This window comes from Bos grunniens, chromosome 2 (genome assembly GCF_055505025.1).
Source record: "Bos grunniens cultivar Pamir isolate PY7600 chromosome 2, Bosgru_T2T1.0, whole genome shotgun sequence".
Lineage (NCBI taxonomy): Eukaryota > Metazoa > Chordata > Mammalia > Artiodactyla > Bovidae > Bos > Bos grunniens.
In genome coordinates, this window is record NC_141166.1 from 42,399,589 (window position 1) to 42,418,925 (window position 19,337).

At 41.8% G+C, this 19,337-nt stretch overlaps 1 protein-coding gene across 15 annotated transcripts in view; it reads left to right on the forward strand.

The window, feature by feature from the left end:
- The first annotated feature begins 321 nt into the window (after positions 1–321).
- INO80D (INO80 complex subunit D) overlaps positions 322–19,337 on the forward strand; it is a 70,659-nt gene continuing 51,643 nt past the window's right edge. For 2 of the 15 annotated variants that reach the window (XM_086344042.1, XM_086344116.1), the window contains exons 1-3: positions 6,166–6,200; positions 7,163–7,291; positions 19,204–19,296. The gene's annotated coding sequence lies outside the window, so the exon portion shown is untranslated. The other 13 variants (XM_086344052.1, XM_086344126.1, XM_086344073.1 and 10 more) reach the window with 8 other exon arrangements.

A 19,337-nucleotide genomic window follows, 5' to 3' on the forward strand; every position in this document is an offset into this window, starting at 1 on the left:
GAACATGGAAAAAAAATTAAATAGAAAACAGAAAACAATAATCACCGGAAAACCTGTGTCTTGTAAAGATTTCTTTCCATCAGAAGATGCAGAAACATTTTCCCCCCTGGAGTAAACGCAAACGTTTCTGAGGCACCCCCAGTTTCTTCCCCGCTTTCTCCCCCAGGCGCCGGTGGAGACGGCCGGTGTGGACTTTTTTCCAGAGATGAGAAGCAGAAATTTGTACTTTATCGGGAGCGGGTGCACTTTTCCCCCTGGCCCCCCTTTGCTCTGCCTCCAAGATGGTAGGAAAGTTGTCGTTTCGGAGGGCAGAGGAGCGGCTCTCTGGTGTTATGTCCTCGCAGTGCCTGTAGTGGTGCTGTAGGAGGCTGCTGCCTCTTCTTGTGCAGCCCCGGCAGCCCTGCCTTCTTGGCTGGAGAGTATATTCAGGGATTTCCCCTTAATAATCACCGACCCTGGGAGCACTTTTTAGTTTCCAAAATAAAAATATGATCCTCACCCCTCTTGCTTGACAGGGAAAGGCTCTCGCCGGAGCCCAGGGGGGAGCAGTAGCAGCGGCAGCCGAGCTTCCTAGTCCATTGCCAGCGCCTCTCACTCTGATCTGTCAGCCCAGCCGAGGGAAAAGGGGGGAAGGAGAAAAAAAAAAAAAAGCAGCTGAAAGGTAAGCAGAAGCGGCCCCAGGCCCGGCCCACATCCCCGGGCTCCCGTAGGGCGGCGGGCTGGGCCGCGCAGGCAGGGCGGGCGGCGAGCACGCTTACGTGAGGCCGGGGATTCGCCGGCCCGCGCCAGGCCCCGGGCAGAGAATGAAAGGGTGAGAGGGCCGGCGCCGGGGTGGTGGGGGCTGGGGACTCGGGGGCCTGGGGGGGCGCCCACGGGCAACGACGGCGGGCCGCCGGCCAGGGGTCCAGCCGGGGCCGAAGCGGGGCGAGCGGCGCGGCCTGCGCGGGCCGGGGTAGGGGTGTGGAGCGGGGGGGGGTTGGGGGTGCCGGTTAGGCCTCGGGCCGGCGGGCCCCGTAGCGGCCGCGCCCTGTCCCCTGCCCCCGCACCCCGGGCCTCCTCGCGCCCCTTCGGGTCCCTCGGGGCCTCCAGGCGGGACGGCAGCGCTGCTGGGCCGAATCCTGCGCGGGCCCCCCGGAGGTTCCCCGGCGGGGCGGCAGGCCCGGGGTGGCCGGGACAGGGGCGTCAGGGCCTAAGAGTGGGGAATGGGCGTCCAGCCGCTCCCTCCCCCGAGTCTCTCGACGACGTCCCCCACCCCCGATTCCGGTAATAGTTGGATTTATTTCTCCCCCTCCTCTGCGCTCCGGGCGGCCCAGGCCGGGGCGGGGCGGGCGGCCTTGCGGGCGTGGGGTGGGGTGGAGGGGCGGTGGAGGAGTCAGGTGCAGCCGCGGCCCGGAAAGTTTCCTTTTAGGCCCGAATTGGGGGCTGGCCTCCTTTCGGGGAGCCCCGGTCCTAGCGCTCGCGACCCCCGAGGGCGTGGGGGAGAGCACTCGGCTATTTTGAAACTCTTTGCCAGTTCCTGTCCGTGGAAGGTACTCCGCCCCTGCACCCCTCGCCCGCGCCCCACCCCGTTCCCCGGTGAGCCCTTCCAGGGCTGCAAACTCCAGCCCCGTCCCCGGGAGCCCCCCGGCTGGGGAGAGGGTCCTCTCTGCCCGTTTGCAAAAGTTTTCCAGGGGATTTGTCTTAGCTGATTAGTTAGTGACTGGGCTTGTTGCAGTGGGAAAGGGAGGAGGTACATTCAGGTGGTATTTCTACTGGGCAGGCTTTTCTAATCGCTTTTTTAGCCCTTACCCCAGGAAGCGAGAGTGTTTATTTTCAGACCGAGCACCCACCCTTCCTCCCATCCCGGACTTCTTCGAGTCCCGAGCCCCCTTTTCTGGACAGCCTTGCAGAGGGAAAGATGCAGGGAGGGGGGAGGAGACTGTCAGGGAGGGAGAGGGGGGCTGGATGTCTGGAGCAGCCCCTAGATGGAGGAGTTTTCCTGTCCTGTTTGGTCACTGTCCGGGAAACAAACACGGGGACTGGACCCAAGGCGGGGACCCTGGTTGTCAGGACGGACCCCGCTGGGAAGCACTAAGAACGAGGAGGGAGGTGGAGGTGGGCAGGGCAGCTCCTGAAACAAGGTCTACAGTTTAAGGATCGTCCGTTTATTTTTTTCTGATAATAGCTATTTGGATTTTTGTGATACTCTTCGACCCTAGAAATAGAAAAGTGGGGGATTTTTAAGGAAACTTGTTATTGCCGCAACTCAGAAGGGTCTGTGGAAGAGCCCTCAGGGAACTGAACACAGTGTGGTTTGGCTATTTCCCCCCTCCTCTATGTTTAAACGGATTTAATTTTAGCTATATTTTGGTGCCGTGAGTTTTGAAAGTTTTTTTTTTTTTTTTTTTTTTTTAATGTATAAAACTTAAATTTCCAAATCTAAATTTCCTGGTTTTCGGGGATGGGATGTTTCCTGTGGCTCCACTTAACCTCCTGGTGTTCTTTAGTGTGTGGAAGTCAAATGTTAATGTGCCCTGCCCGCCCCCACCCCCCACCAGCCCCCAGCGTGGGATTGTCTGGGGAGGTGGTTTTTCCTCTTTTATTGGCTCTTTTGTTCCCAGCTGTTTTTAAGTAGACCTGGACCTGGGGCCAGAGGCTGTGTGTAGGTATGTGTGTCCCGCCTGGTAGCAGGCTGTGGAGCTGGCTGGCAGAGGTGTTCCACACTGACCACTCACCCCCAGAGTACTATTATCCAGGAGATGCTGGCACTTGCAGGGCAGTGGGTAACCCACCACAGGGTCAGTGCTGACTTCTGTTCCGCGTGGAAGTGAGATTCCTTCTGTGGAGTCTTACTAAGTGTGTCTCCTTTTCTTTTTGTTTGCCTGAAATAAAACTCCTGTTTCTCTACAAGGACAGCCATCCAGCCATTTAGTATTTTGCTAAAGAAAGAAACACTTGATATTTGAAATTGTGTGGATTTCATACCCAAAATGTAAATTACATTTAATGGTTGTTTAACTTTATTGATTTATTGAAATTGCTTGTTGATTTGGATGTTTTCATAAACTTGTGTACCCAAAATTGTTACTTCTGTTATAGTTTGTCCTTATTTTTAGAGCACACTGTATGGAAGAAATCAGTCTGTGAATCTCTTAGGACATTTTGAGGTTTTTAAAAAAAATCTCTTTGCTTCCTAATTTGATATTTTTAAGGTGTATTGTTGGCTTCGTATTCCCAGACTTTAAAAATGTGTATATGTACAAATCCCAAAAGTTTTGTATCCCACCACCCCTGCAGTCTTTCCTGATCTAATCATTCCATGGGCTACTTTATTTTTGAAGGAATAGTGGGTTTGATAATCTAAAAAGTTACATTGTGTTTGAAACTTAAAAAAAAAAGGCTTTCAAGGCAAATATTGAATTAAATTTTAGTGGCTAAGGTAATATAAGTGAAGTGAAGTCACTCAGTCGTGTCCGACTCTTTGCGACCCCATAGCTTACCAGGACCGTAGCTTACCAGGACCGTAGCTTACCAGGCTCCTCGGTCCATGGGATTTTCCAGGCAAGAGTACTGGAGTGGGTTGCCATTTCCTTCTCCAGGGGATCTTCCCAACCCAGGGATTGAACCTGGGTCTCCTGCATTGCAGGCAGGCGCTTTACCATCTGAGCCACCGGGGAAGAAAGTAGTATACTTTTTCACTATTAAATATTTAGTTTCAAAAGTAGATGTTTATTTTCATTTATAAGTCTGAAGTAATCAAGTTTTCTTTCCTCTGAAAGATTGTGTAAGGAAATTTGTATCCCCTACTCCAAACCATTTTTCTCAGTAAATCATGTTAATACTATTGTAGAGAATTGAAATTACAGTTTAGATGGATTTTAAAATTTCTAAGTCAGAGTACCCAAAATTAAACATGTCACTTCAAAAAAAGAAAAAGGCTGATCCATTCAGTCTTACCTGAATTGTTCCCCCAGAGTTAGCTCTCACTATCCAGGTTTGGAACCATAGTTATGGATAAGGAGAGGTCATTTATATTTGAATACAGTTAGATGGCAATGTTCTCAGACTAGTGGCACCCAGTCTCTTCCCCCCACATACCTCGTAACCTGTAAACAATGGATGAATGGATGATACTGGGTTGGAGGCAGCCAATTGTCCCCAAAGGAGATACTCCACAGCAAATACAATGGTGTTCCATCTAAGCCCATTTAATTTATGCTAATGCAGCTCTGTCCTTTGCAAAACAAACAGCAGTGGAGTCTTCTTCTCACTTCCATCAGGTAGATTTTGTCCCAGAACCTCAACTGTAATGACTCGTCCTGGCTTTTTTGGGACAGTCGCAGAGATAGTCTTTTCCCGCTCCTCTCTTTTTTTCCCTGATTGCACTTAGGATGCTCGGTTACTTGGTTCGGTTTCTTTCCCTGAATGTGACTTGGTTTTAAGACAGCTTTTTGGTCGCATTTTATTTGTAGCAGGCTCAGACGGTAAAAGCGTCTGCCTGCAATTCGGGAGACCTGGCTTCGATTCCTGGGTCGGAAAGATCCCCTGGAGAAGGAAATGGCAATCCACTCCAGCACTCTTGCCTGGAAAATCCCATGGACGGAGGAGCCTGATGGGCCACAGTCCATGGGGTCACAAAGAGTCGGACTTGACTGAGCGACTTCACTTTCACTTTCACTTTCACCCTACAGTCAGCCACATTTGAACTGGGTCTTGAGTTCTGATCCCAGCCAGTTCTTGCACTGGGCAGGTTCTTCAGCTTTATCTGTAAAATGGAAAAAACTTTTTTCTTTTGATATAAAGATTAGATAAGGTAGCTCATGTACTTGACTCTTAACTCACCTAGGCCACTTTACTCTTCTGTGCTCTATACTATTCCCCTTGGCCACTTTGGGCTTCCTTGTGGCTCAACAGCTGGTAAAGAATCCACCTGCGGTTCGGGAGACCTGGGTTCGATCCCTGGGTTGGGAAGATCTCCTGGAGAAGGGAAAGATTACCCATGCCAGTATTCTGGCCTGGAGAATTACATGGACTGTATAGTCAGTCCACAGAGAAGGCAATGGCACCCCACTCCAGTACTCTTGCCTGGAAAATCCCATGGATGGAGGACCCTGGTGGGCCGCAGTCCATGGGGTCGCTAAGAGTCGGACACGACTGAAGTGACTTAGCATAGCATAGCGTAGTCGGTCCATGGGGTGGCAAAGAGTTGGACATGACTGAGCAATTTTCACTTTCAGGCCACTTTACTCTTCTATTTTCTATACTGTTTCTCTTGTTTGACTTTTTTTCTGATTAAAGGTAATATTTGAAAGTGAAGTCGCTCAGTAGTGTCTGACTCTTTGCGACCCCATGGGCTGTAGCCTCCCAGGCTCCTCAGTCCATGGGATTTTCCAGGCAAGAATACTGGAGTGGGTTGCCATTTCCTTCTCCAGGGGATCTTCCCAACCCAGGGATCGAACCCTGGTTTCCCACATTGTAGGCATATGCTTTTACCATCTGAGCCACCAGGGATACCCCAAGGTAATATTTACTCATATTCATTCCATTCAGTCTGCCTGCGATACAGGATACCAGGGTTCCATCCCTGGGTGGGGGAAGATCCCCTGGAGAAGGGAATGGCTACCCACTCCAGTATTCTTGCCTAGGAAATCCTATGGACAAGGAGTCTGGTGGGCTGCTGTCAATGGGGTGACAAAGAGTTGGACACTTTTTGTGTCTAACACTTTCATTCTATTCAAGAGATAACCATTGTTAACATTTTGTGATCTGCGTGTGTGTTTTGTGATTGTGTGTGCATACCACGTGATCTCAGGATCTTCCATTTAACAATGTTGTATACTTTTATACATGGGAGTCGGTGAGGGACAAGGAAGCCTGGCGTGCTACAGTCCGTGGGGTGGCAAAGAGTCGGACATGACTGAGCGGCTGAACTGAACTGATAGTCTCGTATTGGTTAAAAGCTTGGGCGGTGGAGTCACATTGGCTTTGAATCCTACCTATGTGCCTTGGATAAATTAATCTCATTAAGTCTCAGTTTATTCATCTGTGAAAGGGGGTGATGATAACACCTTCATAGGGCTGTTGTGATTAAATGAGGAACTGCACATGAAGCCTCATATGTGGTCTTTGTATAATATTTTCCTTTAAGATTTTTAATATTCTCGATGTTAATTTTTTTCAGTGTGAATGAGTGCTTGACTCAGCATATATTAATAATACTAGTAAGTATTTGAGTACAGATACAATATAATAATTACCTTCGTGGGGCAAATAAATATTTTTGTGCCAGTAAAAAATTAGCAGTATATTCACAGAAAGTTTCAGCAGCTTGATGTTAGTCTAGTCTCTGCCATTGAGCTCTTGAGTTGGTAAATGTAAAGAAGTGGTACTTTGTAAGTACACCAGTGGGCAAAGAAGGTGGGTTTTCTTCTAGCTCCTTTTAAACTTGAAGCTATATGCGTGCAGGTGTGTGTGTTGAATGGCTTTGAAAAGCTGAATAGTCTGGCTGATTTGGTAGGCTCACCTTGGGAAGGTAGGATGCTTATCTGAGTGATAGTAGAGTTTGCTGAAGCCTGTGCCGCTTCGTTCATTTATCACCTCGGCTTCTTTAGTGGTAGCTCTAGGGTTTGGGAAAGATCAAAGGCAGGAGGACAAGTGGTCAACAGAGGACCAGATGGTTGAATGGCATCACCGACTCAATGGACATGAGTTTGAGCAAACTCTGGGAGATGGGGAAGGACAGAGAAGCCTGGCCTGCTGCAGTCCATGGGGTCACAAAGAGTTGGACACAGCTGAGCAACTGAAAAACAACTGGGCCTTGTAAGAAAAAGATACTTTGTTTGCCCTTGAGGAGTTTTTAGTCTAGTGGAGAAGAAAAATAAAGTTGACATTTACAACATTGAAGGAGGAGGGATAGTTTAGCTTGGAGGAAGGAAAGCTTATTTACTCTGGCCTGGGGCAAAAAGTAAGGATTTTCCAGGGGGGTGGGTTTCTGCCCAGAGCAAATAGGAGGAGTTAGGCATTCCAGGAGGTGGGACCTATTCTGTATTGCAAATTGTAGGAATCTATAATAGGAGAGGGAGTGGTTGGCTTGGTTAGGTCTTAAGGAGTCTTGTACTTAAGAGGTTTGGATTTCTCATACATTTATGTAGGCCTTTGACCAAATAAATTATTTGGATTTTAGAGGATTCAGATCGTAAAAAAGTGGAACAAAGGAGGGCAAGTGGACAGCTGCTGAGAAGAGATTGAAGGTTTGGACTACCGTGATGGCAATGGGCTTGGAGAGAAGTCAGTGGAGAGGCTGGTTACAGAGGTAAAGTGGTCGTCTTCTGGTAATCGGATGCCGATTTGGGATCCATCCTTGTATAGATAACAGCTGAAGTTGTAGAAAAATTTGGCTTAGTGGTTCTTAGTCTTTTTTGGGAATCTGATAAACTTTCTGGATCCTGCTCCAGTAAAATATATTTGTACATATTTACAGTTTTATACATTCAGCTTGAAACCTGGGGTAATGTAGAACAGACTTTAAAATGGAAGCTGGTAAAAGTTTTTGTTTGACATTCACTGTTTGTGTGTCACTTTTAGCACTGACACTTTATAGATGAGGAAACAGATTTGTAAAATAACTTGCTCAGGGTCACATACCTTGTGTTTGAACAGTGCAAATGAGCTACTGACATGGAAGATTTTTGTGAGAAAATTTGGATTTGTATTTTTTGAAAAATTGGAAGATCTGGAAACCATAGGTCCGTGTGTGTGTGTGTGTGTGTGTGTGTTTTAATTCCAACAACTTGTTGAAACTGGTTTGAGTCTGCTGCCTTTAGATGAGCAAAGTTTGCCAGTCTTTGCCCACCCCTGTGGCACATAGAGGCATTTCATCTTGCATCCCTATAGAACAAGATTAAAAGCATCTTCGGGAACATTGACATTTAAGTGTGGGCGCCAAGAGAAAGGAAGCCACTGACTGAGAAGCCAAAAAGAAATTTTTCAAGAAAGAGAAAGTGGTCAGCATGTCAAATGCCACAGAGAGGTCAAGTGAGATAAGGATGGAAAAGAGTCCCTGGAATTGAGCAACAAAGAGGCCGTTAGTTTCAGATTCTTAGAACAAAAGAACTGTAGCTACAACCTAAGTTTTCTTTTTGTCATGCAATATAAGGTTTCTGTAACAATTGAAAGTGACCCCATGGCAGGGATAGAAACTCAGCATTTGCTGTAAAGGAGTCTTAATTGGAGCTAATAAATGTCATAACCCAATCAAACACTGCTCATTCTGCTAGTATTTTTGTCCCAAGAACGCCAGTGTCTAGATGTTCTGTAGAATGTTGAAAACATTTTTAATATTAGATTTTTAATATGGATAATCATAGGAAACAGTTTTCAGTTGATTCTGTTACTCTAGCCTCAAGAAGGTGGGAGGGCCTGATTTACTGGAGAATTACACTGTATCATTCAGAGAACCACCAGCAGCTGGAGACTGCCTTTCAGCCCGCCTTTCAGCCCTGCAGATCTTTGATTAAAATGATAATACCAATAAACCACTACTTAACTGCTTCTAATAGTAGTTAACATTAAGTGATTACTATGTGCTGGATACCATGCATATTGAAATACCTAATTTAATTCTCCTAAGTGACTCAGTGAGGTACATACTATTATAATCCTCTTTACAACTGAGAGAACTGAAACCTAAATAACTTGCCCAAGGTCAAACACCTAGTAATGAGCTGAGCCTTTTTAAGCCCCATCTCTGATACCCACTGAAGCCAGTAAGTGCTCTGCACTGCTGCATGAGCTCTCCTTACGTTTCTAATAAATTAGCTAAGAAGCTCAACTAGCATAAAGGTCATTTTAATTGAAATTCATAATGCAGACTTATTTGCACAGTGCTATTTGAGCACAGTATTTGGCACATAGTAGACATTCGATAAGCATTTAACTTAGCTTAAAATACTCTCCTTTGCACTTTGTGTTGAATATTGTTTATATTTTGGGATGATAGGCAGATTTTCTCACTGATCTTTGAATCACACCAGTTGATAGATTTTTATAATTTCTGAGTCTAACACTGATGTGTGGGATATTGCTTTTTTTTTTTAATCAATATATTCATCTGTTTAGTTTCACATTTCTATGCTGCATGAAGTTGAGTCAAAACATTTCAAAAAAAACCTAAAATGGGACACTTTTTAAGTTTTTAAGATTTTTCAGACTTTTTAAGCTTTTTCAGACTTTATATGATCTGGGATAAACAAAAATTCTTTTCATTTGTATTAATTATATTAGCTAGCATTCTGAGAATTTAGGTTCACGTTGGATTAGAAAAAAATTGTATGTTGTAGGTCTAAGCCCTTAAAAGGGAGTAGACTATATAAAATTACAGATGGCAATTAGGAGAAAATAGTGTGGCAGTGAAATGAACATGCTTCTGAAACAGGAGACTCAAAAGAGCAGTAATGACACACACAGATTCCACGTGGAGGTGATAGAGTGGCAGTCCCAAAGAGACTAATGTTCACATTTTGCAAATTGGTTTCTGGTTGCTGTTGGAAGACCGAAAGGGCTGTAGGTTGCTTTTGTTAAAAGCTTATCTTTCTTACCTTTTCCCCTACTAATGTCTTATTCCTCTGTATTTGCAAGAAGAAAGAGACTATGGAAGGGAATTGTTTTATTTTTCATTAAACTCAGCATATAATATCAAGTGATTTCCTTGTTCAGCTGGTAAAGAATCTGCCTACAACGCTGGAGACCTGAGTTTGATCCCTTGGTTGGGAAGATCCTCTGGAGAAAGGGAAAGGCTACCCATTCCAGTATTCTGGCCTGGAGAATTCCATGGACTGTACAGTCCATGGGGTTGCAAAGAGCTGGACATGACTGAGCGACTTGCACATAATAACAAGGAGGATTTTTTAGGAAGATTTTACAGCTACCCATATTTCCTCCTCTTCAATTCTGGTACATGGATATGTTTGCCATGAAAAATTTTTTTGTGTGACTCTCTTCTCAGGTATTTTTTGCTTTTTTGGTAATAACAAATGTATATTAAAGGGTATATTCTAGTGCTGCTGAGAGTGCTTAATTACCTTAATTCTCTTTCACATAAACTTGTTTGTGTTCTTTTTCTAAGCAAGCTATTTCCACAGATGAAGATAGTATCTAGTGTAGTGATAAATTTGGTCTGGTTAAGACTCTTTTTTAAGTGTTATTCATCGTATATTAAAAGGTGTAGCTCTAAATGGATTAGACAGTGGGATAGTATTTCAGTGGCATCATATTTAAATACAAGGGTCTATAAGACATTTGATTAAGATCATGTGGCCTTTATACATTATATGTTTCCTCAAATTTTATCTTACAGTGAATGTCAATGAATGAAGGCTATGTGAACTGCGTCTTTGGTGGAGTAGCAGTAAAGAACTTCAGTGTTGGGAGGCTAGATATACAAAATTTTTAAAATGTAGGGTTTTTTTTTTTCCCCTGAAATCTATTTTAGTGCTTTTGTCACGATTACTTTTTTTAAGATAGAGAAGACCATATTAATGGTCGTTTCCAGTTTATAGACAAGTGATTTTGATATTAATATCAAATATTATTTGATTAAACAATACTTCTTAAGAAAGAAGTTAGATTCAAAGCTGAAAGCCATTTTCCCTGAACATTCTTTCCTTTTATAGTGTATAAAGTAAGTCTGAACACATCAGGGAATTGAAAATATAGCTATAAAGATTAAATTGGGCTTATTAAAAGGGATTTGAAAATGGAGAACAGGGAGGTGATTATTTAAAAAGAAGATGGAAAGTTGGCTTTTAGTAGGATTTTTAAAATGTTACAATTCAAAGAAATAGAAAAAATAATCACAGGTTGATGTAAAAAACATGAAGTTTGGAGAGAAGTTGTTTTTAAGGTGTTGCAGCTAGACATTTTGTAATGGCATAGAGATCGTTAGCAAGAGCTTTGGCATCTTGTGGCAAATGCTGAAAGATAGACTAATGGATAGATTACTGAATTCTTAGAGTTAGAAAGATGTTGAATAGGCACATTTTAATGTGTTCTTACATTTATTAAAAAACAATATTTTAATGTTTTTTTAAAAAAGTTATTTGCTAGATAGACCTTGGGTGGAAAATTATATGAATCTGTTTGATGAAACTTTTTTTTTAAAATATGTATTTATTTTTGGCTGTGCCAGATTTTTGTTGCGCATGGGCTTCTCATTGCAGTGGCTTGTTATGGAGCTTGGGCTCTAGGTGCACCGGCTTCAAGGCTTACAGGTTTAGTTGCCCCACAGCATGTGGGATCTTCTAGAACTAAGGATTTGAACTGTCCTCTGAATTGCAAAGTGGTTTCTTAACCACTGAACCTCATGGGAAGCCCCTGAAACGTTTGATGTTCATGAGATATACGGCGATATTCAAACATTTTAAAGCTTCTGAATTATACTTTCTCTTGGCAAATGGCTATGGCTATTAGAAATCACTGTGTAGACTTAAGTACCAATTTAGTGATTTTTAAGAATTAATTATTGGTGGGTGAATCTAGTAACCTGTTTTGGGTAGACAACCTAGAATTGAGTTGCTATCACAGAAGCCATTTATGTAGGCAGTGTGTACTTACTGAGCAGCTATTTACTTCTGGGCACCTGTGCTAGGCTCTGGGTATAATGAAGAACAGGAAACTGTCCCTTTAGAAGCTCATTTCCTAAGAGGGAAGAGAGCAGATCAAGCAAAATAGACTCTACTGAGGGTTAAAACAGGTAAATGCACAGAATACCTCAAAAGAGCATGGAACTAACTCTGCCTTTGGGAATCTGCATATGGTGACCACTAAGCTGTGCTCTGAAGGCTAGGACTGGCCAGAGGAGGGGACACAAAGAAGAAGACATCCGTTGTTCTGGACAGAGGGCCTGTCTTTGGTTATGGTGAAGCTGGAGGAGCCTGGGTGCTCAGAGCTGTGGGTAAAATCCTCCAGTTACTCACTTCCTTTCTTTTGAGTGCATTTCACTGCATAGATTATGGAGCTTCCCAGGTGGCTCAGTGGTAAAGAATCCACCTGCCAGTGCAGGAGACACAGGAGATGCAGGTTCAATTCCTTGGTCAGGAAAATCTCCTGGAGGAGGAAATGGCAAACACTCCAGTATTCTTGCCTGGAAAATTCCATGGACAGAGTCTGGCGGGCTACAGTCCATGGGGTTGCAAAGAGTCGGACAAGACTAAGCAATTGAGCACATGTGCACTGCATAGATTGTAATCTTCTAAGGGAAAAAAAGTTGTCTTTTACTATTAATATACTCTGTAGCTTCTCAGAAAATAATGGACTTGTCATAGTGTTTAATAAATAAATGAATACTTGTCATTAAAGCTAGAATCACGTGGATTTGACATAGTGATTATAAATCAAATTTAGTACTTTCTTTAATAGCATGTTTATTCATTAAAATAAATTCAAAATGATCACAAAAGAATATGTTTGCAAAAATTAGACAAGTTTGTTTTATGATTTTATATTTTGGTATATTTTACTATACAGAATTTTTAAAGATACTTCTGGTTAATGATGGCAGAATACTGACATCTCTGTTCTCTCCTCTCTAAACCAACTAAAAAGAATGAGGAGAATGAGAAACAGAAGAGAAACTCAATCTTTGATAACAAAACCTTATAATTTGAACGTATGAATTAGTTTTAAGTGCAGTGGGAATTGAACCAGGGCAAGAAAGGATGCAAGGAGAGATGCTGCTGCTGCTGCTAAATTGCTTCAGTCGTGTCCGACTCTGTGCGGCCCCATAGGCGGCTGCCCACCAGGCTCCCCCATCCCTGGGATTCTCTAGGCAAGAACACTGGAGTGGGTTGCCATTTCCTTCTCTGCAAGGAGAGGTGATTTCCTCTATATAACTCAAGCAGAGTGCTGGGAAACATCGTGAGGACAAAACTAGTGACCCCCTCACTAGGAATGGCAAGGTTGGTATGTACATTGTGCTCCCTGAGTGGCGAGAGAGGTGGGATTGAGTAACAAACTGTATGCGTGCTAAGTCGCTTCAGTCGTGTCCGACTCTTGTTGACTGTGGCCCACCAGGCTCTCTGTCCATGGGGTTCTTCAGACAAGACTGTTGGAGTGGGTTGCCATACCCTTCTCCAAACAAGCTGTACAGTTGAACTATTTTTGCAGGAAGTTAAGCGTAGAGGAGAAACTGGCAGCATTCAGCTATATAGCTGTGTATCTGGTCAGCTGAAGAAAAATAAAGCCTAAATGACCATCCCCCCAAATCTATGCCATGTGGACCCTTTTGAGTAGGGGAGACTAGTCCAGCATTGAGTCAAGCCTTAAGGGAGAAATATTGAAGGTGATCATTTTCAGAACTGAGAAAGTAAAAATTATGAATAAATAGTTCCTTATGGTGGGAGGCGGTCTGGAGAGTTGGGGTAAGACATGGCTCCTCTGAAACAGAAGTTTATAGATAGATACAAAAGCTCAAGAAATAAATGATAAAATATAAGAGTGGAGCTAATGGAACCAAAGTATGAAATAAAAGAGAAATGTATAGTTATTATAGAAATGAAGGTTACTTTCAAAGCAGCACATATATCTGATAGCTGAGGATAATGGAGGTAAACTTGAGAAATTTGAGCAATTCAAAATGGAAAAAGTAAAAATAAAGCCTAGAGACAGATACAGAAGACAGTAAATTTAGCATGCCTATAATTGATACCTCTAAAAAATAGAATAAATGAAATAGAAAAACAGTTTCAAGACATTAAAGCATTTCCCACAATAAAAAAATGAGTTTAAATTCTAAAATGATCTCTAGACTTTATAAATTTAAAAATTAAAAAAAAAAAATTTTTGGCCACATCATGCAGCTTGCAGATCTTAGTTCCCCAACCAGGAGTTGGGCCCAGGTCCTGGCTGTGAAAGCGGCCACTGGATCACCAGAGAATTCCTATGAAGACTTTTATTGTTAGGTTAAAATATGGGGAAAATATAACCTAAGACTTTATGTCCAGGCAAGCTTTAGTTTAAGTGTAATATCAATTGACATATTTTTAAATAGAAAAACCATGGCTTATTTTCAGTAAGTCAGCCCTTGATGGGAAAGATGGAGAATGGAGGTAAGTAAATTATAAACTATTGAATCCAGAGATGGATTGAAAGCTAAGTTAAAAGGTTAGTGATTAGCATCGAATAATTTTGAATATAGGACAAACATTAAAATGTCATAAGCTGTAACAATGTAGAAATAATATAAGGAAGAAATACTGAGTTGGGATGATAGATAGTTAACAAAAATGTAATTTTTTCTCATTCATAGCAAGATCAATCACAGGAATGCTAAGCACACTAACTTTCTTAGTTTGGAGTAAAGAAATGTGATTTAAAGGACACAGACTATAAATCTTCCAAGAAAACAGGCTATAAAATGAAATATGTAATAAAAAGATAGAATTGAAAACTATAACAATACAAAAAATAAGGTAGTAAAATTAAGATGAAACATTTGTCACGTAAGTAAATATTAAATTATAAATTGGATGAACTAATTAAAAGAAAATGACTCAGATTGGGGGGGAGGGAAACCTGTTAAGAGATGCACTGAAAAAGGGACTGCTGCTGCTAAGTCACTTCAGTCTCGTCCGGCTCTGTGCGACCCCACAGACGGCAGCCCACCAGGCTCCGCCGTCCCCAGGACTTTATTTACAAAAGCAGGCAATGGGTCAAATTTGTCTTATAAGCCAGAGTTTGTTGACCTATAATCTTAAATAGTGCTTCAGAAAACCTGAGAGTAAAAGAATAGGCAAAGACTTAACCAGCGAATTCAGCTCCAAAAAATGAAGTCCAGATACTAATATCAGACAAGGTTGAATTTAAGACAAATAACATCAATTGCCTTTTCTAATAATAAAGAGTGACAGTCTAATGATCATGAAATCTCTATCAAATAAAATTTATAAAATAAATACAAGGGAAAATAAATTATAGTTGGAGATTTTGTTTTATCCCTTGGTAAACAGAAAAAGCAAACTAAATAACAGTGGATGTTAATAGCATGATATATGGTGTAACTAGGAAGATACCCTAGAAACAACAAATGCTTTTTTCCAGGAGCACCTATTAGTCCCCAAATAAAAATGCAGTCAAATCCAAAATCAGAGATATATGCAGGTTGTGCTCTTTCTTTTTTCCTTGTGAAATTTGTTTTTATTAGAATACAGGGGATGATTTGAGAAATATCTCCGTGGGTTATGCCCCACCAGGGAGGTATCCATTCCGATCTTCCTGGGATAGCTGTTGGAACTTCTTAAAGCTGCTTTTCTTGCTGCCAGCAGACTCTGAAGGCCCCCCTGCTTGAGTGGCTCCTCCATGGAAGAGAAATTTCCTCTTTTTCTTGGGGACACTCCTGTTTCTGACAGTTCAGGGTCACTAACTGGTTCCTCTTTGGGGAAAGATTTCTTCCTCTTGGGAAGACTTCCATGCTAGCTGTGTCTTCAAGATCGCTGCTAACCAGCTTCTCCTTGGAAAAAGATTTCTTTTTCTTGGGTTTGGAAAAAGAGATAAGTCTTTCATTCCATGCTCCTGAGGAGTCTCCTGGGGCTTTTTCTTCATTGGGGTCCTAGCCTCCTGGGAGGCAGCTGAGCCCGGGGAACCAGAGTGTGTTCCAGCCAGCTCCCTGGGCTCTCTGCAAGGTCCCAGCACCTCTCTTTCCTTATATTCCTTCTCCACACAGCTGCTGTTTTCTGATGATAGGAGGGCAGTTGCAGCCAGCTGTTTCAAGTGTTCTCTCCTGTTTCTCCAGCTTCCTAGTAATCTCAGCAGCTGCTCTCTCTGCCTGAATCGTTTACCTCCTTCACGACATCCAGATTTCTTCTGTGGTATCTCTTCAGTCTCCTAGGACAAGCGTTCCTCAACTTGTTCAAGTTCTCCCCAAATACACTTGTGCAACCCTCAGAGAAGCTATCCATTTGTGAGGAAGTACCTCATTTGTTTGCTAGGGGTCTGGAGAGGCAGCCTTTGTTCTTGGCAATTGCTTGGTCAGTGAAGGCAGGATGGAAAATAAGTCTGTTCTGGAGTCTACCCCTTGTCTTCAGGGCTCTGGAAGCTTGGTCCTTTGCTGGGCCCAGGGAATCAGTCAGACCAGTATGCTCCTTTTTCTTTTATATGTGTGTGTGTGTGTGGAATCTTAGTTCCCTGACTAAGGATTGAACCTGGGTCCCTTGCAGTAGAAGCATGGAGTCCTAACCACTGGACTTCCAGGGAATTCCCAGTGGTCCTTACTCTTAACTAGAACTAAAACAAAGGGAAGCCTAAGACTCTGCCATCCGAAAATGTTAGGTAACTCTTGGGTCAAAGAAGAAATTAAAAAATAAAATCCAAATCAACATGTGGGATATGATTAAAACACTACTCAGAAAAATTCATGGTTGTAAACAAATTACTAAGCAAGAAAAGAATGAAAATAAAAGAATTAAGCCCAAGAAGTTAAAAAATACAAGGTCTGCAATGTAGGAGACCCAGGTTTGATCCCTGGGTTGGGAAGATTCCCTGAGAAGGAAATGGCAGCCCACTCCAGTATTCTTGCCTGGAAAATCCCATGGACGGCAGAGCCTGGTAGGCTACTGTGCATGGGGTCGCAAAGAGTTGTACATGACTGAGCAACTTCACTGATAATTCCAAGAGGTTTTTTTTTCCTTCTTTTTGTGGGGGGAAGTATATTGGTAAAAATGTTAAGCAGATAAATGCCTGTTCAACCCAATCATGAACAAAAGGGGAAAGCACAAATATCACAAATGTGTATGGACATACGTAGAATACAAGAATGAGTCACAGATATTTAGTAAATTAAGTATAAGAGGTCACATTGCTAAATTGTATACAGGTAAATTTGAAAACCTGATCTGCAAAAAACACTGCCCAGGCAACCTTCTAAGGAACGTTACGACTGCAGTGCTTTTTAACTTGTTCAGGAACATAGATTTTATAAATTGTTTTTTAAAATACTAATACCTAATTCTGCCAAGGCACACACATAGAAAAAACTCTAGATGTTCTCAAAATAAAAAAATCCTCACTATTAGCAAATATAGCCCAGTCATACAGTAGAAGAGTAATGCGTGATGACCAGGTTGCTTTCCCAAGAGTGTAAGAAGGAGTACAGTATCAGGAAGTACTAAATACTAAATATTTTTAGTATATATTTTTTAAAGTGCAAGAGAAAAATGATCATTTCCCTGGAAACTGAAAAAGAATTTGGTAAAAATTAGCTGTCAATTCTGAGTTTGTTTTTTTCTTAATAAAGTAGGAATTACTTCATACTTCCTTAACATAACACGGAAGTCAGCATTTTACTGCCATTGACTGGAAGCAATTCTCATTTAAAATTAGGAGTAACAGTGGCTGCTGTTATTAACATTGTTTCAATAGTTCTAGCCAATTCAAATAGGGAAAAAGGATGCATGAACATTGGCAAGCATGGGGGAATCATCAATCTTAATAGACATGATGCTACCTAGGATATGTCAGATAAAAAGTGAATGTTACCCTTCATGTGATTTATAAAATATTCTCATCCATCTAGATATATAGGCTGATTTTTTTCATAATGGCAATCAAATTGATTATGTAAATTCCTTTTTTCAGTTATATCCAGCCTATTTATTTCCTGAAGTTCATATAGATTTACTTAACTAATTCATGAAAGATTGATGTTTGCCAGGTGGATGAGCAGGCCAAAGAGAGTGTAAAAATGAAACCTCATGGGTTTGCTTTGAAATAATTTCCTGTCCTGAACATCCAGACCTTCAGGGCAGCTGAATTTAGATTTTTAGTCCAGCTTTTCTTCCTTGCCTCCTAATAAAGTGAAAAGGCAAAGTTCTTATTTTTGTTTTTCATTGATGCATGATTAGGTTTACTCAGTAATGTGTGATTTTTTTTTTTTATTACCTAAGTAATAAAAAATTTACCAAGTAATTTCAGAATTTTTTCTACTGATGTAAGTGAAATGCTGCTTAAAGGTAATGTAAATTCTCTACCTGTATCATCAGCAGGTAAAATGTAGTAATAATAAGAACTTTATGAGTAATAACTCTGATTTGTTCAAGGCATGGTACTTAGTGTGTTGCATGCTTTGTGTGATTTGATCCCTGAAGCAACCTCATAACATAGCTACTAATACTATCTCTATTTTATAGATGAGAAAACCAAGGTTAAATGATTTGTCCAAGGTAAATACTGTCGTTATCTTGGCAGATCTCTGACTTAAGCCAACATATCTTCTGACTTTTGAAGGATTTGTGTATCTTGTCATTCACCGATATAAGGAGTTTTTTATTTAGTTTCGTAAAGGGGAGAGTGCTTCTCGAGGTTTTCTGTAGCTGATGTCTAAGCTGTTCATCATCTGTCTTGGTGACTTTTAGAGTGTAGAGCAAGCAGGTTGGACCACAGCAGCCCCCTGTGTCCTGATGTGACCGATCCGTTGTTGCAGTTTCATTGTAGGCGGTATGGTGTTAACCATACATGTTACTCCTAGACCTTTGTGTGTTGAGAGGTAGTGACTACTGTGTGATTTCTTCCTTCCATCTTCTTATTAAGCTTCCAGAGACTCATCAGCCATGGTAATTACACTATCTGGTATAATTGGGAACATTCTATGTTGCAGAGCACTCAACTGAATGGTGAAAATGTGGTGGTGACTAGTCTTTGGGCTCAAGGCTATCGTCTGGGTGGGACCGGTGTGGGGGAGTATTAGAGGGAAAAATAACTTTTAAAAAACAGGGATTTGTTCTTTTTTAATATTTCATAGAAATGTTTGTTACAAATTGCTAAATATTTTGCCAACACATCGGAAAATGTAGACTTTCTGGGGGAAGTTTTGGGTCTGTAGACCTCATTCCATTGCCATTTTAAAGAGATTTGAGTTCTGAAAATCGGCATAAGGTAAAACCATCAGTAAAGGAAAAAAAAAAAAAAGGACCCGCCACCTTATAACATGAGTTTGGTGGAAGAACCCTGCTATTTTGAGGTATTTACAAGACTTAAAGCAAAAATTATTTAGTTCAATTTGGAGTGGTAGGTTAACTTAATGTTTTATGTCTTATTATTTGAATTCAATACTGGGATGTTGGGTTATAGTGAAGAATCCATCCTGTTAGGAAGGGTGATACCCTAGAATTTTACTTCCCAGGTGAGCAAGCTTTGCTTATTTCTATTTGTTAACTAGGCCTTTTGATATTTTTGTAGACAATCTGCTTCATCTTGATTCTGCAGCATTCCAAACTGTGGTATCCTTGGGGTTCTCTTAACATTGCTATGGTGCAGAAGATTTAAAATCAGGTATGGCTGTGGGGCCCGAAGTCCCTCAGTGAAATTCTCAA